At 43.1% G+C, this 22,216-nt stretch overlaps 1 protein-coding gene across 1 annotated transcript in view; it reads right to left on the minus strand.

Moving 5' to 3' along the window:
* The window catches only part of LOC128665816 (histone-lysine N-methyltransferase KMT5B-B-like), a 220,915-nt gene that overhangs the window by 185,089 nt on the left and 13,610 nt on the right, over positions 1-22,216 (minus strand).

Consider the following 22,216-nt stretch of genomic DNA (forward strand, 5'->3'; position numbering starts at 1 on the left):
GTTGTAGTGGAGGATAAGAGGATTGAGAAGGGAGGTGGGCGGAGAGCTATGTTTAAGGAAAGTAAAATGCCCAGTGCGGTTGCACAACCAATGTTCATAGTTTTACCTTGTTATAACTGATTTGTAACTGTTACTGTTTACCCATGTATGCTGCACTGGGGGAAAAATAAAATAAAATAAAAATCCGGACAGTGTTTAACAGTAACTCTTGTTGTAACATTAGTCGATTGTGAATTCCTGTACAATATAATGCTAGTGAGCAACCCTCTTTAGTTGGATTATTACCCCTTTGCAGGACCGCAACGCATGTAATGCTGCGTGGTCCCATTTAAACAAAAACACATCAGTGTTAAAAAGGCTCTGATACCGGAGCAGCATTAGAGAAAGAGCGCACAGTCAAAAATCTATCAGAACGGTCTACAGATCACTAGATTTGAACGCCTAGCAACTGCTGAAACGTTCTCAAAAGCCCATTCTGGGAACCCCCCATGTAAGGGTTTCCCTGGAAAACTCCTCAGGTCTATGCTTCAGAGACCTAACAAGTAAACATACCGGCCATTGAGCTGTAAGAACAGCTACCGCTCCGCATACACTTAGACAGCGGAAGAAAAACAGGCATATTAGTCCCATAGTAATGGTGCCTAGAGAAGTGAGCTCTCCGGAACGGCACCCAGCAATAAAAAGAAAATGTATGCTTACCTGATAAATGTATTTCTTTTTTGACACGATGAGTCCACGGATCATCTAATTACTAATGGGATTCAATACCCAAGCTAGAGTACACAGATGATACGGGAGGGACAAGACAGGCAACCTAAACAGAAGGCACCACTGCTTGAAGAACCTTTCTACCAAAAACGGCCTCAGCCGAAATAAAAGTATAAAATTTAAAGAACTTTAAAAAAGAAGAGAGGACCAAGTTGCAGCTTTGCAAATCTGTTCCACTGAAGGTTCATCCTTGAATGCCCATAAGCAAACACCAGCCCTCATAGAATGAGCCGTAAATTACTCGGGAGGCTGCTGCCCAGCAGTCTCCTATGCGAAACGTACGATACTCCAACTAAAAAGTAACTCCAGTGGCGCTAGAGTAAAAGTAGAGAGCACTGCTTGGACATTAAAGCTTGGGACGCCTTTTTGGAGAAAACTGCGAATTGCCTGAATTTCAACAGTATTAATCTGAGAATACACTCTCAGATAACCCAAAGTATATTCCTCTTTAAGGTAACAGGGAAGAACAGTCATAATAGCAACCACTGATCAATCACCCTGGATGATTGAAAATATTTCCTCAAGTAATGTTCTTTACCACGTGGGGAAAAAAAAAAAAACACATAATGCCATAAATGCAGAGCAACTCCAGGAGGAGTGTGAGAGGAATCGCAGGGTACTGCATGTGGACTATAAAATTTTTGTGGAACACTATAGGAGAAAAAGTTAATATGCTCCTGAATAGCAAACTCCCTAAAAGGAGTAGGTTCAGAAAAAATGAAACTTTTGTAATAAAAATGAACACAAAAAAAGTTACGGTCTCTTTAAATTTTAAAAAGCAACTTATTTCTGTGTGCAGAGGCAAGTTAAACTAGCAGCCAACATTGCTGTTTTTAGACCTTGCCACAACATTTCTAGTTGAGCAAGTCCAGATGGAATTAGCATGGAACCACAGGGCACTGTATGTGTGATGGAAAAAGGAAATTTATGCTTACCTGATAAATTTGTTTCTTTTACGATATGACGAGTCCACGGATTTCATCCTTACTTATGGGATATCGCCTCCTGGTCAGCAGTAGGAGGCAAAGAGCTCCACAGCACAGCGGTATAAATAGCTCCTTCCTTCCCCCCCAACCCAGTCATTCGACCGAAGTTAGGAAAAGAAAGGAAGAGCCAAGGAGCAGAGGTGACTGAAGTTTAACAAAAATAAAAAACCTGTCTTGGAAATGACAGGGAGGGCCGTGGACTCGTCATATCGTAAAAGAAACAAATTTATCAGGTATGCATAAATTTCCTTTTCTTTTACAAGATATGATGAGTCAACAGATTTCATCCTTACTTATGGGATACAATACCAAAGCTATAGGACACGGATGAAAGGGAGGGACAAGACAGGAACCTAAACGGAAGGCACCACTGCTTGAAGAACCTCTCTCTCTCAAAAACAGCCTCGGACGAGGCAAAAGTATCAAATTTGGAAAATTTGGAAAAAGTGCGAAGAGACGACCAAGTTGCAGCCTTGCAAATCTGTTCAACAGAAGCATCATTTTTAAATGCCCATGAGGAAGCCACAGCCCTAGTGGAATGAGCCATAATTCGTTCAGGAGGCTGCAGTCCAGCAGTCTCATATGCAACACGGATGTAAGGAATCCCTTTTTCCCTTATGCTGTGCCTTTAAGGAGATCAACTCCTCCCTATAAATAGCCACATCCTGCCTAACTCAATGCTGGATTATTGAAGTTCGCCCTTTATACTTCAGCCTTTTGGTTACTCTGTTATACTTCTTGTTATTAAGAAATCCTCTGTTGAGAAGCGCTGCTTTTCAAAGTAAATACTGGTCTTACCGGAGTTCCGCTCTTCCTACCTGAGGGACACAGATTCTCAGCGCTAAACCCTACGTCATCAGCTACGGCCTCTGAACTGCAGCAGCGTCTCTCCTTCCACACTGAGACGCCGGGTGAATATCCTTTAGCTGCCTGTCCGGAACGCGGATCTTTCCTCCTCCGCTCATAACCATCACGCTGTACTCCAGCTATTGCGGATTAGAGGTATGAACTGTCAAAATACTCTCATATCGCCTTAAGCTTATTTCTTGTAGTTTTTGCACCCCAGACTTCAGGCATTAAGTATAAGGCAATAGCAAGTCACAAACTGTAACTTAGGAAAATCCTTTTATGTTAGTTACAGTTGTGACACAAACTACTATTTCCACCTTGTTGTCTACTGTGAACTGTCAACCTCACAAATATCTTTGAGTTGTAATTCTTATAATTAACTTGATGTTACAAACATTTATGACAAATATGACAACGGATGATACTCTTCAGCCAAAAAGAAAGATAGGTAGCCGTAGCTTTCTGACCCCTACGTTTCCCAGAAAAAACAACAAATAACGAAGATGTTTGACGGAAATCCTTAGTCGCCTGCAAATAGAACTTCAAGGCACGGACTATGTCCAAATTATGTAACAGTCGCACACAACAATTTCACAACAACAATAGAAGGATAAGGAACAACAATTTCCTGATTAATATTTTTGTTAGAAACAACCTTAGGAAGAAAACCAGGTTTAGTACGCAACATCACCTTATCAGCATGGAAAATAAGAGAGAATCACATTGTAAATTCCGAAAGCTCAGAAACTCTGCGAGCAGAAGAAATAGCAACCAAAAATAAAACTTTCCAAGATAACCACTTAATATCTATGGAATGCATAGGTTCAAACGGAACCCCTTGAAGAAAATTAAGAACTAAATTCAAACTCCAAGGAGGAGCAATTGGTCTAAACACAGGCCTGACAAAAAAGATTGAACATCTGCCAGACGCTTGTGTAGCAAAATAGACAAAGCAGAAATCTGTCCCTTTATGGATCTTGCTGACAATCCTTTCTCCAATCCTTCTTGGAGAAAAGATAAAATCCTGGGAATCCTAACCCTACTCCATGAGTAGCCCTTGGATTCGCACCAATAAAGATATTTACGCCATATCTTATGGTAATTTTTTCTAGTAACAGGCTTGCGTGCCTGAATCAAAGTATCAATGATCGCATCAGAGAACCCTCGCTTAGATAAAATCAAGCGTTCAATCTCCAAGCAATCAGCAGCAGAGAAATTAAATTTGGATGATGGAAGGGTCCCTGAATGAGGAGGTCCTGCCTCAATGGAAGCTTCCACGGCGGCAGAGAGGACCTGTCCAACAGATCGGCATACCAAGTCCTGCGAGGCCAGGCAGGAGCGATTAGAATCACAGAAGCCCACTCCTGTTTGATCCGTGCAATCACCCGGGGAAGGAGAGCAAACGGTGGAAACACATAAGCTAGGTTGAACGACCAAGGCACTGCCAAGGCATCTATCATTTCGGCCTGAGGATCCCTGGACCTGGATCCGTATCTTGGAAGTTTGGCATTCTGACGAGACGCCATCGGATCCAATTCCGGTCTGCCCCACCTGAGAATCAGGTTGGCAAAGACCTCCGGATGGAGTTCCCATTTCCCCGGATGAAACGTCTGTCTGATCAAAAAATCCGCCTCCCAGTTGTCCACTCCTGGGATGTAGATTGATGACAGATAACAAGAGTGAGCCTCCGCCCACCAAATTATCTTAAATACTTCTGTCATTGCTAAGGAACTCCTTGTTCCTCCCTGATGATTGATGTAAGCCACAGTCGTTATGTTGTCCGACTGAAATCAGATGAATCTGGCCGAAGCCAGCTGAGGCCATGCCTGAAGGGCATTGAATATTGCTCTCAATTCCAGAATATTGTTTGGAAGTAGAGACCAAGTCCACACACCCTGAGCCTTCAGGGAGTTCCAGACTGCACCCCATCCTAGTAGACTGGCGTCCGTTGTCACTATCACCCATGAAGGTCTGCGGAAGCACGCCCCTTGGGACAGATGATCAAGCGACAACCACCAAAGAAGAGAGTCTCGTCTCCTGATCCACGTCTATCTGAGGAGACAAATTTGCATAATTTCCATTCCACTGTCTGAGCATGCTCAGCTCTAGAGGTCTGAGATGAAAACGAGCAAACAGAATGATGTCCATTGCCGCCACCATCAATCCAATTACCTCCATGCACTGAGCCACTGATGGCCGAGGATTGGACTGAAGGGCTCAGCATGTATTCAGAATCTTTAATTTTCTGACTTCTGTCAAGAAGATTTTCATTGATATAGAATCTATTAGAGTTCCCAGAAAAGGAACCCTTGTCTGTGGAATTAGTGAACTCTTTTCTAGATTCACCTTCCACCAGTGAGTCCTTAGAAAAGGACAGAACCATGTCGGTATGAGACGACGCCTGGATCAGAATATCGTCCAGATAAGGCGCCACTGCAATGCCTGCGGTCTGAGAACCGCCAGTAGAGACCCTAGAACCTTCGTGAAGATCCTGGGTGCCGTGGCCAGCCCGAAAGGAAGAGCCACGAACTGAAAATGTTTGTCCAGGAAGGCAAACCTTAGGAACTGGTGATGATCTTTGTGGATAGGAATATGAAGATATGCATCCTTTAAGTCCACGGTAGTCATATATTGACCCTCCTGGATCAATGGAAGAATTGTCCGAATCGTCTCCATCTTGAAGGATGGGACTCTGAGGAACTTGTTTAGACTCTTGAGATCTAAAATGGGTCGGAATGTCCCCTCTTTTTTGGGAACCACGAAAAGGTTTGAGTAAAACCCCTGCCCCTGTTTTGGAACGGGGCAAATTACTCCCATAGTAGATAGGTCTTTTACACAACGTAAGAACGCCTCTCTTTTTATCTGGTCTACAGATAATCGAGAAAGAAAAAACCTTCCCCTTGGGAAGGAATTTTTGAACTCCAACTGATACCCCTGAGACACAATTTCTAGTGTCCAGGGATCCTGAACGTCTCTCTCTTTGTCCAGGTTTGGATAAGAGAGTCTGCCCCCTACTAGATCCGGTCCCGGATCGGGGGCCGCCCCTTCATGCTGTCTTGGGAGCAGCAGCGGGCTTCTTGGGTTGTTTGTCCTTATTCCAAGCCTGGTTGGGTCTCCAGGTGAGCTTGGCTTGAGGATAATTTCCTTACTGTTTAGCGGACGAGGGAGCAGGGGCTCCTTTGAAATTACGAAAGGAGCGAAAGTTACTTTGTCGTCCCCTTTGCTTAGATGTCTTGAGGAAGGAGGTGACCCTTACCTCCCGTAATGTCAGAAATAATTTCCTTCAAGTCAGGCCCGAATAGGGTCTTTCCTTTGAAAGGGATAGCCAAAAGTTTGGATTTAGAGGACAAACCCGCAGACCAAGATTTCAACCATAAGGCTCTGCGCGCCAAAATGGAAAATCTTGCATCTTTAGCCGCCAATTTGGCGATCTGAAAAGCGGCATCTGTGACAAAAGAATTGGCCAGCTTAAGGGCCTTAATTCTATCCATTATCTCCACTAAAGAAGTCTCAGTCTTAAGAGAATCTTCTAAGGCTTCAAACCAAAAGGCAGCCGCCGTTGTGACTGGAACAATGCATGCCGTCGGTTGTAATAGAAAACCCTGATGAACAAATAGCTTCTTTAGAAGACCCTCCAACTTTTTATCCATAGGGTCTTTGAAAGCACAACTGTCCTCAATAGGGATAGTCTTACGCTTAGCCAAGGTAGAAATAGCTCCCTCCACCTTAGGGACCGTCTGCCAAGAGTCCCGAACGGTGTCAGCTATAGGGTACATATTTTTAAAAATAGGGGAAAGGAAGAACGGGATCCCCGGTCTTTCCCATTCCCGCGTAACGATCTCCGAAATTCTCTTAGGAACAGGAAAAACATCAGAATAAGAAGGAACTTCTAAATATTTGTCCATCTTACACAATTTCTCTGGGAGGTGCCACAATAGAGTCACAGTCGTCCAGAGTCATCAAAACCTCCCGCAGCAACAGGCGGAGGTGTTCCAATTTAAATCTAAAGGACATGACGTCCGAATCTGTCTGAGGTAACGCACTACCTGAGTCAGACAGTTCCCCCTCAGAAAGGGTCTCCCTACCCCCCCAATTCAGATCCCTGGGAGGGTACCTCGGAGATAGCCATCAAAGCATCACAAGTCGCAGGGACCACATGGGTTTCTGTCCTGCTGCGTTTACCCTGCAACACAGGCAACTTAGACAAAACTTCTGTGAGAGAGTGGATGACATAACTGCAGCCATATCCTGCAAAGTGAAAGAAGCAGACGCCGTTGAAGAACATGGCGTCGTTTGTGCGGGCCTTAAAGGCTGTGACGCTTGGGGAGAAAAATGCAGCATACCCCGAGTCTTATCAGTCTGATAACAGTCATTGGATATATCTTTACTAAATGTATTAAAGAAAATTTGCTCCTTACATTCTAAAGCCCTCTCAATGCATGTGGGGCACAATGTAACAGGGGGTTCCACAATAGCATCCAAACACATGACATGTACTGTGTTCAATGTCCTCCATAATAACAGATTTCAAAGGCAAGCGTGGTCAAGTCACTGATAAACAAGAACTATCAATTTAACAAAAAATCAGTGAACTGTGTCTTTAAATACTAAACGTTTTCACAGTGAACCCAAAATGATTAAAATAACAAATAGGAGCGGCCCAATGTATGTCCCGCACACCCCACGTGGGCCCTGCTTATACCACAGTCACCTCTCCGCAGCGGCTCCTACCTGCCTCTGTGACCACCGCTACCCTCTAACAGCGTGTCTAGGGCCGCTTGAAGATTATAGTGACAAGCGGACTTAGGGGCTGCACTAGTACACTGCTGCCAAGTACTCGTATTGCCGGAACTCAACGGATGCGTAACTGCGCTGATCGCGCAAATTCAAGTCCCGCCCATCGTGGGCGGAAACACCAAACCCGGGAAAATAGGAAATGGCGATCTAACGCCACGTACCGAATAAAGTACAGTGCAATCACCCGGGAAAGAATCCCCATAGAATATGTCCCCAGCGTCAGCCAAAACAATAATAATTAAAGATATGCCCAAATTTGTACTCACAGCCGAGTACTATATTAACCTCCCAGCGCTTCTGGCCAATGTAAATGATGCCGGACTGGCAGGGAAATTTTAACAGTGTGTGGGTTGTCATCTGCTTACTATCATTAATGACATCCCACCCACTAATATAGCAAGACCCTTATCAGAGCCTATAAACCAAAATGTAATAGGATAGTACATCCATTTTCTGAGAATATGCTATCAGAGCTCCAGAAATAAAAAGACTGCACTTACCTCAATGCTGAGGAACAGCATGCAAATCTTCACAGTGTCAAGAGATCCACTCCTTCTCCTGAGGTCCTGTGAAGAAAGAAAGGTCTTAGGAAAAATTCACTAAGTCCAGATCCAGGCAGCACCAATATGGGAGGCGTAGTGAGAGACTAAAACCTCACAAGTTCCCCTAACTGGTTCTTCCAGAAGCTGCCCGGTAGTAAAATAGTACACTTTGGCACCACTTAAAAATAAAAAAAAACTCTTGATTGCAGAATCTAAACTAACACCTCACTTTACCTCACTCCTATCACAGGCAAAGAGAATGACTGGGTTGGGGGGGAAGGGAGGAGCTATTTATGCAGCTCTGCTGTGGAGCATTTTGCCTCCTCCTGCTGACCAGGAGGCGATATCCCATAAGTAAGGATGAAATCCGTGGACTCGTCATATCTTGTAAAAGAAAAGTAATGTATACGTCTTTAAGCAACCTGCTTCACACATGGCAGAGTAAATAAAGACTTAACCAGTTGCTAGTAAAAACTAACATATAGCAAGTGATATTCTCCTGAAATGTTAAAGAGTAACTCATCTTTATTATTACCAGGGCAGACATAGCTTAACATGTATGAAAAAATAGTCAGTACTGTTAAACTCCGCTGAAGTGTTAGACAGCCTTCCTGACCTTATCATAGTGCAGTTTGAAGCACAAGCATTTAGACAATCATTCCTGCGTAACTTCCGAAAACCGGAAGTGTTAGAAAAGAAATGCTTCCTGTACTTAGGCTCTAATGTAAACGTGTCTGATACAATACACGATATTGCAACTCTACGCCTCAGTAAACCTAGCTGAGGTGTCTGCCAGCCCATATGCTCCGCAAACATTTCGGATTCATTACTATGGTACTGTCTGGTATTAAAATCACTGTTCCTTCCAATAACGGAAGTTTAAGCAGAGTGGAGCGCAACAACATTGGCGCCACACGAAAACTCCGCCCATCGTGGGCGTTACCAAACACCATCTCCCGGTCGCCATTAATATTGTACAAACGAAAGCGTCGGGAGACCAACAACAGACCGCTCCAGTCTCAAACCACGCGGCTGTCACACTGAGCCTGCAATACTAGCCTGAATCAACTTGCAATGTACAAGGGCAGTCGTCAGTCCCAGATATACAGTATACACGTCACATTACGCTAGCATTATTAGTCACAACTACACTGTTAAGACTCCATATAATGGGAAGCTGTCCGTACTAGACCATCGTGGGCGTTACCACTCTCATATTGAGCCCCCCATCTTATTAGCAATGTCCCGGTGGGCTATTAACAAACCACCGGGAGGAGAGCCAATGAATCACATACAGCCCCATGTGTTCAACTGTCCAAGGTGTCCTCAAAACGTCTAGGAGAATTAACACCCACATTTAATGAGGAATTATTAAAAATTAAAGTGTCTAACCTTTTTCTGAGATTACTTTCACCCCCCCCAGAAAGAAAGTCAGCACTTAAATCATTTTCTGCCTGACAGCAGGGCAGTTCCAGGTTTAAGAGGTCCTCTCCCTCCCATGGACCTGAAATATAAGGAAAGTCCTGAGTAAATATCCCTCAGGTTTTCTTGGTAAGGGCAGCATTCAATATATGGGAGGCACAGTGAGAATTATGTCCCACAAGTTCCTATTGCTCTAAAGCCACCAAAAGCTCTACTGAAGAGACTGATATGGACTACGGCTACACCCTAGAACAAAGCAGCACACTCTGGCACTACTTTAAAAATAATAAACTCTTGATTGAAGAATCTAATCTAACACCTCACTTTACCTTTTCCTATCACTAACGTAGGCAAAGAGAATGACTGGAGTGGGAGGGAGGGGAGAAGCTATTTAACAGCTCTGCTGTGGTGCTCTTTGCCTCCTCCTGCTGACCAGGAGGTGAATATCCCATTAGTAATTAAGATGATCTGTGGACTCATCGTGTCTAAAAAAAGAAACTTTATTTTCCTCAAAAAGTCTTTAGCAATTAAACAAATACTGAGCCCGCAGAAAGGTTAAACTCCTTCCTACCTAGAAGGAAGTTCATAACATGTAAACCAGTGCCTGCACACTGCCGCAAAAAAAAAAACCCTTACCTCTGAAGGATTTTGTGTCCCAAATGAATAGCAGGAAGCCTTAATTACATCAGTGCCAGCCTCCTAGCCCAAGAAGACCATAAAGGCACTTACCTGCAGTCTGGTCGTCTGGTAGGACGACGACTAACCTGGTGTGAGAGGATGCCACTCCTCAGAGAGAGGATGCCACTCCTCACAGAGACCTGTCTTAAAAAAAAAAAAAAAAAATAACGGAGTAAACCTACTCTGGTCTTCTGACATAGGGCAGCAATCTGTTAGGAAAACACAGTGAGGCCCACTTCACAGGTTCCCAACTACTTAAAAGCTACCACAGCCCTCCTGAAGAGACTAACATGGAGTACAGCTATACCCAAATTGTTTTGGAAGGATCAGAGCAATCCTGCCCTGGCTTTAAAAAAAAAAAAATCTTGATAGAAGAATCAATTATCAGACACCTAGTACTTTACCTCCTTCTTGCACTAGAGGCAAAGAGAATGACTGGGGATTGTGGGTAGGGAAGTAATACTTAACAGCTTTACTGTGGTGCTCTTTGCCTCCTCCTGCTGGCTAGGAGTGATGCTCCCAACAGTAATTGATGATCCTGTGGACTCACCGTGTCATTAGAAAGAAACGTTATTTTAAAATGAATAATGTTTCTGGCCAGTTTGAAATAGCTGCCAAGCTACACCCACTGATGACATCACAATCTGGGTTGCACTCTGCTGAATAGCATTGATAGTCTGTTGAATCCAACTAGGCGATTTTTGTGATTGGGCGCCATATGCAGCCCAGATCATTATATCAGTGGGTGGAGCTTGGCAGCCATTTCAAACTGGCCAGAAACACTATTAATTTAAAAATGACTATTTTACCATTTCTGCTGCGTGATATAGAAAGAGTGCAGAAGGCTAATTACAGCTTAATCTAAGGTAAGACTTTAAGATGACTAATGTGTAGACTGTCCCTTTAAGCTAGTGAAAACACAATTAATAGAGTGGCATTAAATTAAGAGACTGCAATAGGTCTGGACTTCTACTAGCAGTTAAAGTCTATATGCTACAGATATGCAGGCTAGCACAAGATTAGCTGCTGCTAAAAACATGATAATGGTATGGAATTAAAAGTACAAGCCATGCTCATGTTTTCTAAGCACATTATCCTTAGCCCGGCTGTACAGACAGCATTTAATAGCTCCTTGTATGTTTCTTTCAGGAAACGTGCGTACAGTTTTAGTGATGTAGTGTAATATTACATAGGACATATATCACTGACATAATTGAGATTCTTCGTGAGACGAAAAAAAGAAAAAAAAAATCGCAAGCATACGAATTTGTCATAAAACCATTTCTTACCAATCAGTGGAAACACAAGGAGAGGTATTATTTAGCGCCCCTCCCGCCTTGTAGAATGCTGAAACTTCTGATATAAAAACACCCTCATAGACACCCCCTTACATACCAAGAGTAGGGATTATAAAGAGCGTAATGCAGAAGATCAAGAGCAGAAATGCAGACAGTAGTTAAACCAATGCACTTGTAAGTAAAAATACTGCATACCATCATTACAGCATGAGGCAGCTAATATCTTCTACTAATGGGTTGGTACTCAAGTGCCGCAAATAATTTTACAGCCTATTCCTAGTTTAAATGTATTTGACCAAATACAAAGTGATAACATTTGCATGTGTAAGGTTTAAGAAGCACTATGTTGTGCCTTATAAAAGGATGTCTAATACAATAATTGCATGAAAAGGAGAAACCACAGCAAGTCAAGTGATGAAGTAGTATGGACATACATACCTAATGAGAGGCCATCAGACCTTTCACCCTGTATTTGTCTTGCAGCTGTCAAACAAAGGAGCACTGTACTCAGGCCAGTAGTGGGTGAGTTCATTGTATTAAAAGATACTGCACATTCAAAATGGCCTGACATCTCTCTCCTACACCCCTCTAGGAGGTACAGCATTTTCTCTACATAGCTTTTCTACAGCCAATACTGAGGTACTGAAACGTTCTACAGGCAAAAACAAAAATGTATGCTTACCTGATAAATGTATTTATTTCTTGACACGGTGAGTCCACGGATCATCATCAATTACTGTTGGGAATATCACTCCTGGCCAGCAGGAGGAGGCAAAGAGCACTACAGCAAAGCTGTTAAGTATCAGTTCCCTTCCAACAACCCCCAGTCATTCGACCGAAGGAAAAAGGAGAGAAAGGACTCACCGTGGACTCACCGTGTCAAGAAATAAATAAAATTTATCAGGTAAGCATAAATTTTGTTTTCTTTCTAATGACACGTTGAGTCCATGGATCATCATCAATTACTGTTGGGAATCGATACCTAAGCTAGAGGACACAGATGATAAGGGAGGGACAAGTTAGAGAACCTAAACAGAAGGCACCACTGCTTGAAAAAAAAAAAAAAATCTCTCCCAAAAGAGGCCTCAGCCGAGGCAAAAGTATCAAACTTATAGAACTTTGAAAATGTAGAGGACACCAAGTTGCAGCCTTGCAAAACTATTCCACAGAAGCTTCATTTTTGAAGGCCCAGAAAGAAGAAACATCCCTCGTGGAATGAGCCATGATTCTCTCAGGAGGCAGCTGTCTAGCAGTTTCATAGGCTAAGTGAATTATACTCTTCAGCCAGAAAGAAAGAGAAGTAGCCGTAGCTTTTTGACCCTTGCGTTTCCCAGCTAAAATGACAAAGTAGAAGACGAAAATCCTTAGTCGCCTGCAAATAGAATTTCCACGCACCACATCTAGGTTGTGCAGCAAACGCTCCTTATGAGAAGAAGGATTAGGACACAAAGAAGGAACAACGATTTCCTGATTAATATTCCTATCCGAAAACACTTTAGGAAGGAAAACTAACTTAGTACATAGAGCCACCTTATCAGGAAGAAGGATAAGATAAGGGGAATCACACTGCAACGCCGAGAGTTCAGAGACTCTCAGAGCAGAAGAAATGGCAACAAGAAACAAAAACCTTCCAAGATAACATCTCAATATCTAAGGAATACATAGGCTCAAAACGGAGCCTGCAGAAGGAGTTTAAGAACAAGGAAAAGACTCCAGGGAGGAGCAACAGGATTAAACACAGGCCTGATTCTGACTAAGGCCTGACAAAAAGATTGCAAATCAAGTACATCCGCCAGACGCTTATGCAACAAAAGGCAGATATTTGACCCTTCAAAGTACTTGCTGACAAACGCTTCTCCAGACCTTCCTGGAGAAAGGACAAAATACTAGGATCCTGACTCTACTCCACAAGAAACCTTTGGACTCAAACAGTAGAGATATTTATGCCATATATTTTGGTAAATCTTGCTAGTCACAGGCTTATGAGCCTGGATCAAAGTCTCAAACCACCGACTCCAAGAACCCAAGATAAAATTAAGCGTATAATCTCCAAGCAGTCAGCTTCAGAGAAGTGAGATTTGAATGAAGGAAGGGACCCTGCAATAGAAGGTCCTTCCTTGGAGGGAAAATTCCACGTCACCTCATCTATCAGGACGTCCTGTGGATCCCTTGACACAAACCGTACCTCGGGAGGAGCTTGGCATTCTGCCAAGATGCCATGAGATCTAGCTCCGGCTGCCCCCATTTGAGGATCAAACTGGAAAACACCTCCGGATGGAGTTCCCACTCCCCGGGTTGAAACGTCTGTCTGCTCAGAAAATCCGCTTCCCAATTGTCCACTCCTGGAATGTGGATCGCAGATAGACAGCAGTTGTGGGTCTCCGGCCACTGAATAATTTTGGTCACCTCTGACATTGCTAAGGAACCCCAAGTTCCTCCCTGGTGGTTGATGTAAGCCACTGATATTAAGTTGTCCGACTGGAACCTGATAAACCGGGCTAAAGCTAACTGAGACCAGGCCAGTAGAGCTTTGAAGATCGCTCTAAGATGTTTATGGGGAGGACTGACTCCTCCCGAGTCCATAGACCCTGAGTCTTTAACGAGCCCCAGACTGCTCCTCCCAGCAGGCTAACATCGGTGGTCACAATCACCCAGGTAGGTCTGCAGAAGCAGGTTCCCTGGAATAAGTGTTCCTGAGACAACCACCACAGAAGAGATTCTCTTGTTCCCTGATCCAGATCTATTCCTGGAGACAGATCCACATAGTCCCCGTTCTATTACCTGAGCATGCATAACTGCAGAGGTCTGAGATGGAACAGAGCGAATGGAATGATGTCCATGGCAGCTACCATCAGACCAAATACCTCCATACATTGAGCCACTGAAGGCCGAGGAGAGGACTGAAGGGCAAGGCAAGAGTCGAAAATCCTTGTTTTTCTGACCATTGTCAGAAACATCGTCATTAATAGGGAATCTAATATGATCCCCAAGAACACTACTCTTGTAGCTGGAACCAAGCAACTTTTTCCCAGCTTCACCTTCCATCCGTGGGACCAAAGGAAGGACAACAAGATCTCAGAGTTTGCTTGTTGAAAAGACTGTGCCTGAACTAGAATGTCGTCAATGCCCCAAGGCCGGATTACCTCCACCAGAGCCCCCAGGACCTTGGAGAAAATTCTGGGAGCTGTGACAAGGCCAAATGGAAGGGCCACAAACTGAATGTGTTTGTCTAGAAAAGCGAATCTCAGAAACTTGTGATGATCCCTGTGGATTGGAACATGAAAGTACAAATCCTTTAGGTCTATGGTTGTCATGAACTGACCCTCTTGAACCAAGGGAAGAATGGAACAAATAGTTTCCATCTTGAAGGACGGTACTCTGATAAACTTGTTTAGACATCGTAGGACTAAAATTGGTCTGAAAGTTCCCTCTTTCTTGGGAACCACGAACATATTGGAGTAAAATCCCAAACCCTGTTCTAATATGGGAACTGGAACAATCACTCCCAGGGCGGAAAAAACCCCAGACACAAAGAAAGAACACCTCTTTATTTATCTGGTCTACAGATAATCTTGAGAGGAGGAACCTGTCCCTGGGATACAATGCACACCACCCAGGTATCCGGAACATCCCAAACCCATGCCTGAGCGAATAAAGAAAGTCTGCCCCCTACTGGATCCGCTCCCGGATCGGGGGCAGGCCCTTCAAGCTGACTTTGAATCATTTGCAGGCTTCTTAGATTGCTTCCCCTTGTTTCAAGACTGATTGGACTTCCAGGAAGGCTTGGTTCCTGCTTGGAAGAGGGGGGGGGAGGCTTACCTTTAAAGTTTCAAAAAGAACGAAAAATTACTCTGACGTCCTGTCTATTCCTCTTATCCCGAGTGAGAAAAAGATCTTTTCCTCCTGAAATATCGGAAATAATTTCGGCCAAGCCCGGCCCAAAGAAGGTCTTACCCTTGTAGGGAATTGCCAAAAGTTTGGACTTAGATGAAACATCCGCAGACCAGGATTTCACCATAAGGCTCTGCGAGCCAGTACAGCAAAGCCAGAAAACTTTGCTCCCAACTTAATGACTTGTAAGGAAGCATCTGTGAAAAAGGAATTGACCAACTTAAGAGCCTTAATCCTATCCTGGATTTCCTCAAGAGGAGTATCTGTCTGAATAAAATCAGACAACGAACCAAACCAGTAGGCTGCCGCGCTGGTGACAGTAGCAATACATACCGCAGACTGCCATTGCAGACCCTGGTGAACATACCTCCAACTTCTTATCCATAGGATCCTTAAAGGAACAGCTATCCTCTATGGGAATAGTGCTTCTCTTAACCAAAGTGGAAATTGCTCCTTACACCTTGGGGACAGACTGCCAAGACTCCTTAATCGAGTCAACTATTGGGAACATTTTCTTAAAAAGATAGGGGATGGAGAAAAAGGAATACCAGGTCTCTCCCACTCCTATGCAATAATCTCTGAAGCACGGTCTAGTACAGAGAATACCTCCACAGCGGAGGGAACATCAAAGTACTTGTTCAGTCTACTAGACTTCTTAGGATTGACTACGACAGTCGTAGCGGAGTCATCCAATGTAGCCAAAACCTCCTTAAGTAACAGACGGAGGTGCTCCAGCTAAAAACTGAAGGATACAACTTCAGCATTAGAAAAAGGAATTACACTGTCTGAATCTGAGATTTCACCCTCAGACGCTACCGAAGTATCTTCCTCCCCAGAATTCTGAGAGGAAGCACCTTGAGTAGCCACAACAGGCTCAGAAACCTTGCTCACTGAATCTATAAATTTCCTCTTGCGCTTTCCCTGCAGCATGGGAAAAACCGACAGCGCCTCAGATACCGCAGAGGATACCTGGGCAACAATGTCTTGCAAGGTAACTCCAGACGGAGCATGAGAGGAAACGCAGGGCACTGCATATGTGGACGAAAAAAAGTTGGGACGCTTGAGGAGAAGCTGCGGCATATCCGGTACAGGAGACCCCTGAACAGCATCCGCCTTAGCTAATGATGGCTCAGGCTCAAAAAGCTTATCCCTATAACACAATGTTCTTTCAATACATGAACAAAAAGGGATTGGTGGTTCCACCTGGGAGTCGAAACACAAGCTTCATGTACATATTGCAAGGCCTCTTAATCTTTGACCAAAAAGGAAGGGAAAAAATAAAAAAAATAAAAATAATTTTATAAGCTTTTATTTCCCCTGGAAATTAACACTGCACAAAAATGATACTGTCTCTTTAAATGTTTATATTTGTGAAACGTAACTATGGAGCAGCGTCCTGAAAAAAACCCAGGCAGTCTCTACACCTCCGCTATTATGCTGAGGTGCCTACCTTTCCTGCTGGACGCAGGCAAACTGTAATATAAACGATCCGGTTCTCAATCTGGAACTACCCATCAAATGGCTGTTCGATCGTAGATAACTTGCGCTTTCCCATAGAGCCGCAACTAACAATGTTTTTGAAGGATACAATTCCTGGAACTCACAGGAAGTGAGTCTGGAAGGCGTGCAAAACTAGCCTTGCCGCCTCTAAAGAAAACTGCTTCTTAGTCGTTGGTGTTCCCGGCAGCCATTAAATTCATAGCAGTGCCGCAAAAGTGGAAAAAACAAAACTATGTGCGCAAAGAAAGTTAAACCGCACTAACGTACCCAGTCCTTGTTGGTGTATTACTGGATAAAAGGACAAATGCTGAGTCCACCAAAAAAAGAAATACAACAACAACCACAACATATCCAGTCCTTGTGCGTGTGTTAACCGGCTAAAACGACAAATGCTGAGCCCATCAAAAATAAAACATAATAAATAAATAAGAACTCCTCATGTCCCCAGTGCCTGCATAATCTGCCCTTATTTTTAAAATTAACCCTACTAGGATTAACTGATAAAAACAATGTCCCCTGCAGATTTAACTGCTGAAGTGCCATATTTTCCCTGTAAAAAGAAATATGCCTCTATCCGGCAGGACAGCTCACCAGGTTTGAGAGGCATGCTCCCTCACATGGACCTGTGGAAAAAGGACGAGACTGAATAAGCTTACTCAGGCTTTCAAGATAGGGCAGCAAAAAAAAGTTTGAGAGGCGCAGTGGGGATTGTACCCCACAAGTTCCCAATTGTTTAAAAGCCACCACTGCTCTACTGAAGAGACGGATGTGGACTACGGCTAAACCCCAGGAAAAAGCAGAACAAACTTGCACTGCTGTAAAATAATAAAATCTTGATTGAAGAATCATCTTTCAGACACCTAAACTTTACCACCTCCTTGCTCTTAACGTAGGCAAAGAGAATGACTGGGGGTTGTGGGAAGGGAAGTGATACTTAACAGCTTTGCTGTGGTGCTCTTTGCCTCCTCCTGCTGGCCAGGAGTGATATTCCCAACAGTAATTGATGATGAGCCGTGGACTCATCGTGTCATTAGAAAGAAATACAAATTTACCTTGTAGTTTATCATATGAAACAATTTAATAAGCCCAGCAGGTACAATGCATCATTAGGAACATATCGAAAGACTAAAAATGCCCCTCTTGTTAGGGGGAATCTTCTCAAAATGTGCCTGAGCAGAAAAAGATGGAAGGAAAATATTGGCGTTGAGAGCCCATGCCAACAAAAACACTGGTGTATTGATAACAGAAGTACACACAACTGCCTTTTTCCAGATGAAACACTAGACAGGATATGTAATTCCAAAATACAACAAGCAGAGATAAAGGAAATGATGCAACACCTAGTCTGGATATCAACCCCAACTCTATAACTCTCTGCTGTAAGAATAGATAGAACAGAGACATGGTGCATTGTCCCCCTATAACCCTCTGCTGAAAGACAAGATAGAACAGAGACATGGTGCATTGTCCCCCTATAAACCTCTGCTGTAAGATTAAATAGAATACAGATGGGTTCTTCCAGTTACGTTCACGCTCTTTCCTACCAGGTGAGCATTTCAGAGAGCATCATTAGTTTCTATAGGATAGAGCTTGTTATTCATTGGGGCTTCCTGTCACGTTCATGCTCTTTCCCTACCAGGTGAACATTTCAGAGAGCATCATTAGTTTCCATAGGATACAGCTTGTTATTCGTTGGGGCTTCCCGTCACGTTCACGCTCCTTACCTACCAGGTGAGCATTACAGAAACGCCACATGTGTAGATCAATAGATACCAAGACGTGAATCTGGACAAGACACAGGATACTCACAAACGTGAAGGCACTCTCTTGTGCCTGTTAGAGGCAGGCTGGTATTCTAAACAGCAAACCAGCTGGCTGTGTATACGAAACCCCGTCGTGATGTCCTGGAGAGGTGGATGTCCTGCAAGGCAGTCCTTGCCTGGATAGTATCCTAAAGGTTGGAACAAGGGAGAAAGGCTGGACAGCCTTTGGGTTACTTAGAAGAGATTTTATTAATTTTTATTTATAAAAATTACTATCTCGGACATTTATAGGGTATATAAAAATACACACAGACATAGTCACGTTAATCTATGCAATGCGTTTGGTACACCAGTGCACATTTCCAAACATAGAAATATTGTCACTTCACCACATAAGCTAAGAGGGACAGTTAGGAGTGGGTCCCTGGTCTTTAGAATATAGTTTTATAACACTGGTGTTCCGTATACATTAATTGTTATTACATACCGTTTTTATATATACATATTTGTTATCACGCATATAGCCATTGTCATTGGACATTCAAACTTTTTTTGGGCATAATACTGAGTCCATTATTGATCGTATATTGAACAGTGTTGGTTAACTTGACGTCAGTCTGTTTACGCCATACCAACCTATCAGATTCATGGGTGTGTACCTGTATTAAGCAATGAAAATCATTATCTGTTATGCTGACGGCGGTGGATACAGAATCGGTGCGGTCCACACCCACAAAATGAGTTCACAGGAATCATGGGAAATGTAGTTCATTAATAAATAAGACTCCCACCAATCGGATTCAGATTTTAAGACAAGCCCCATAGTTCTTCGCAATCATTGGTGGGTTAGACATACATCACATGATTTGTTTTCATAATCCCGGTTGTAACTTTCTACACGATCGCACAAAATGAGTTCACAGGAATCATGGGAAATGTAGTTCATTAACAAATAGACTCCCACCAATCGGATTCAGATCTTAAGACAAGCCCCATAGTTCTTCGCCATCATTGGTGGGTTAGACATACATCACATGATTTGTGTATATAATCCAGGTTGTAACTTTCTACACGATCGCAAAAATAATTTTGTTAACAAACCTCAAGATCATTTGTATATATATATAACACGAATCTTAAGGAACAAGTAGCACACCCTCAATGACAAATTTACCTAGTAAACAATAACTAATTACTGCAACAAGTGGGAGTGGGGGGAAAGGAAGGTTCTGATTGGTTTAAGCAAAGGAAGGAAGGGGAGTGTTTATTGTAAACATGTGGTTACTTAGGCCTATTTAAGGGTGATTAAGACACAGATAGAGCATACAAGCCTGAGGAAACGGGGTTACCCCCGAGAAACGCGTCGCTTTACTTCTCTATATACCATAAGAGATTTGATTTTAACACACCAGCTGTAATGTGCTACATTACTGGCTATTTTATTTTGTATAATAAATGCTAGTTTTATGATTCACGAAGTCTGGTGTGTGCATCAATCTCTTCTAAGTAACCCAAAGGCTGTCCAGCCTTTCTCCCTTGTTCCAACCTTTAGGATACTATCCAGGCAAGGACTGCCTTGCAGGACATCCACCTCTCCAGGACATCACGACGGGGATTCGTATACACAGCCAGCTGGTTTGCTGTTTAGAATACCAGCCTGCCTCTAACAGGCACAAGAGAGTGCCTTCACGTTTGTGAGTATCCTGTGTCTTGTCCAGATTCACGTCTTGGTATCTATTGATCTACACATGTGGCGCCTCTGTTTCTGTTTTTTACAGTTGTCCATATAAGAAAATTACATCACTTGTGAAGTGAAGACCGAGAGCTGCCTTTTCCACTTTTCCCTTTCTCAGACGGACTTATTTTGGGACTTTTTATTTGCACCGTTTATATTGGACATCTTCTAGTGTAACGTGTGTATTTTCACATATATACATTTGTATTTTCATTTTTTTTTATTTACATATCATAATAATTTTTTAACTAAGTTTATATTTGATTTCAACAATTTATATATTAATTCTATAGCAATTTTGTATTTTAGTTATGCTTTTATTTTTATATGGGTTTATTATTATTATATATTTACACTAGGGCCACCCACACCAACTGTTAAGTAAGCGCCTCCTATAGGTTATCTGTGACACATAGTCACAGAGTTTCCAGTTTGGAGCATTACAGAAAGCATTATTAATTTCTGTAGGATACAGCTTGTTATTCGTTGGGGCTTCCCGTCACGTTCTTCCCCTACCAGATGAGCAATACAGAGAGCATTATTAGTTTCTGTAGGATACAGATTGTTATTCATTGGGGCTTCCCATCACGTTCACGCTCTCTCCTACCAGGTGAGCAATACAGAGAGCATTATCAGTTTCTGTAGGATACAGCTTGTTATTCATTGGGGCATCCCGTCACGTTCACGCTCTTTCCTACCAGGTGAGCATTACAGAGAGTATCATTAGTTTCTGTAGGATACAGCTTGTTATTCGCTGGGGCTTCTACTTCAAGCCCTTTCTTAGAGGAATGATCAAAGCCTCCCCATGTGAAGGTCAGTGTGGTATATGAAGGAAAGCCATGCGTCAACTTGAACTGATCTGTGTAGAGTTCTAGAAAGATGGAGCAGCAAGGTTGAAAGTACAGGCATCGCATGCTCAGTAAACTCTCTGTGCATGTAAGTTTGCAGCCTGAAGCCTGTGGGTAGGAGCATAGACCTGCTAAAGTAAAAGGGACAGTCTAGTCCAAAATAAACTTTCATGATTCAGATAATGCATGTAATTTTAAACAATTTTCCAATTTACTTTTATCACCAATTTTTGGTTTTAGCTAAACCTAGGAGGTTCATATGTTAATTTCTAAGCCCTTGAAGGCCGCCTCTTCTCTCAGGGCATTTTGATAGTTTTTCACCACTAGATGGTGTTAGTTTACGTGTGTCATAGATAACACTTTGCTTCCGCACGTGGAGTTCAGGTGAGCCAGCTCTGATTGACTGAATGCAAGTCGGTCAAAAGAACTGAAATAAGAGGGCAGTTTGCAGAGGCTTAGATACAAGATAATCACAATCGTGAGCATGGCTGGGCGCGCACGCGAGAGAGAGAGGGGGGGGAAGAGAACAAGAGATGGGAAAGAGCAAAGCGCAAGAGGTGGGACTGCAAAAAATGGCCCGTGTGAACGGGCTTTAGGGCTAGTATTAATATAACTGTGTTGGTTGTGCAAAATTAGGAAATGGGTGAAAAAAGGGATTATCTTTTTAAACAATAAAAATTCTGGTGTAGACTGTCCCTTTAACAGTGCCCGTTTGTTTGGCTAGCTAGTAACCCTGTTAAAGGATTCAGCACCCTTTGATAGAAAAGAGCATAGTGTAATACAAAGTCATGTAAGAGCGTGACAAGACCCTCTGAGGAGATAAAGTGCTAACTCCCGGATGTATTCTCCACATGAGCCATGGCAGGCACCTGATGATTAAGGGATAGAGTTTCATACAAGGATTTCACCAGTGCTCTGAGGTTTGCAAGTGTAATATCCTGCACTTATCAGACGGTCTCATCCCCACAGAACTCTTATCCTTAGATCACAAAGGCTTGTGTGAAAGTAACATGTTTAACTGGCAATAGATTGTGCCTTCAAACATTACCGACTGGTTAAACGTATTTCTCTATGGCGTTTCCGGAACACGGTGCAGCTGGTGCTAGAATATTCGTTGCACTGTACAGTATAATGTTGGG

This window comes from Bombina bombina, chromosome 7 (assembly GCF_027579735.1).
Source record: "Bombina bombina isolate aBomBom1 chromosome 7, aBomBom1.pri, whole genome shotgun sequence".
NCBI classification, from domain to species: Eukaryota; Metazoa; Chordata; class Amphibia; order Anura; family Bombinatoridae; genus Bombina; species Bombina bombina.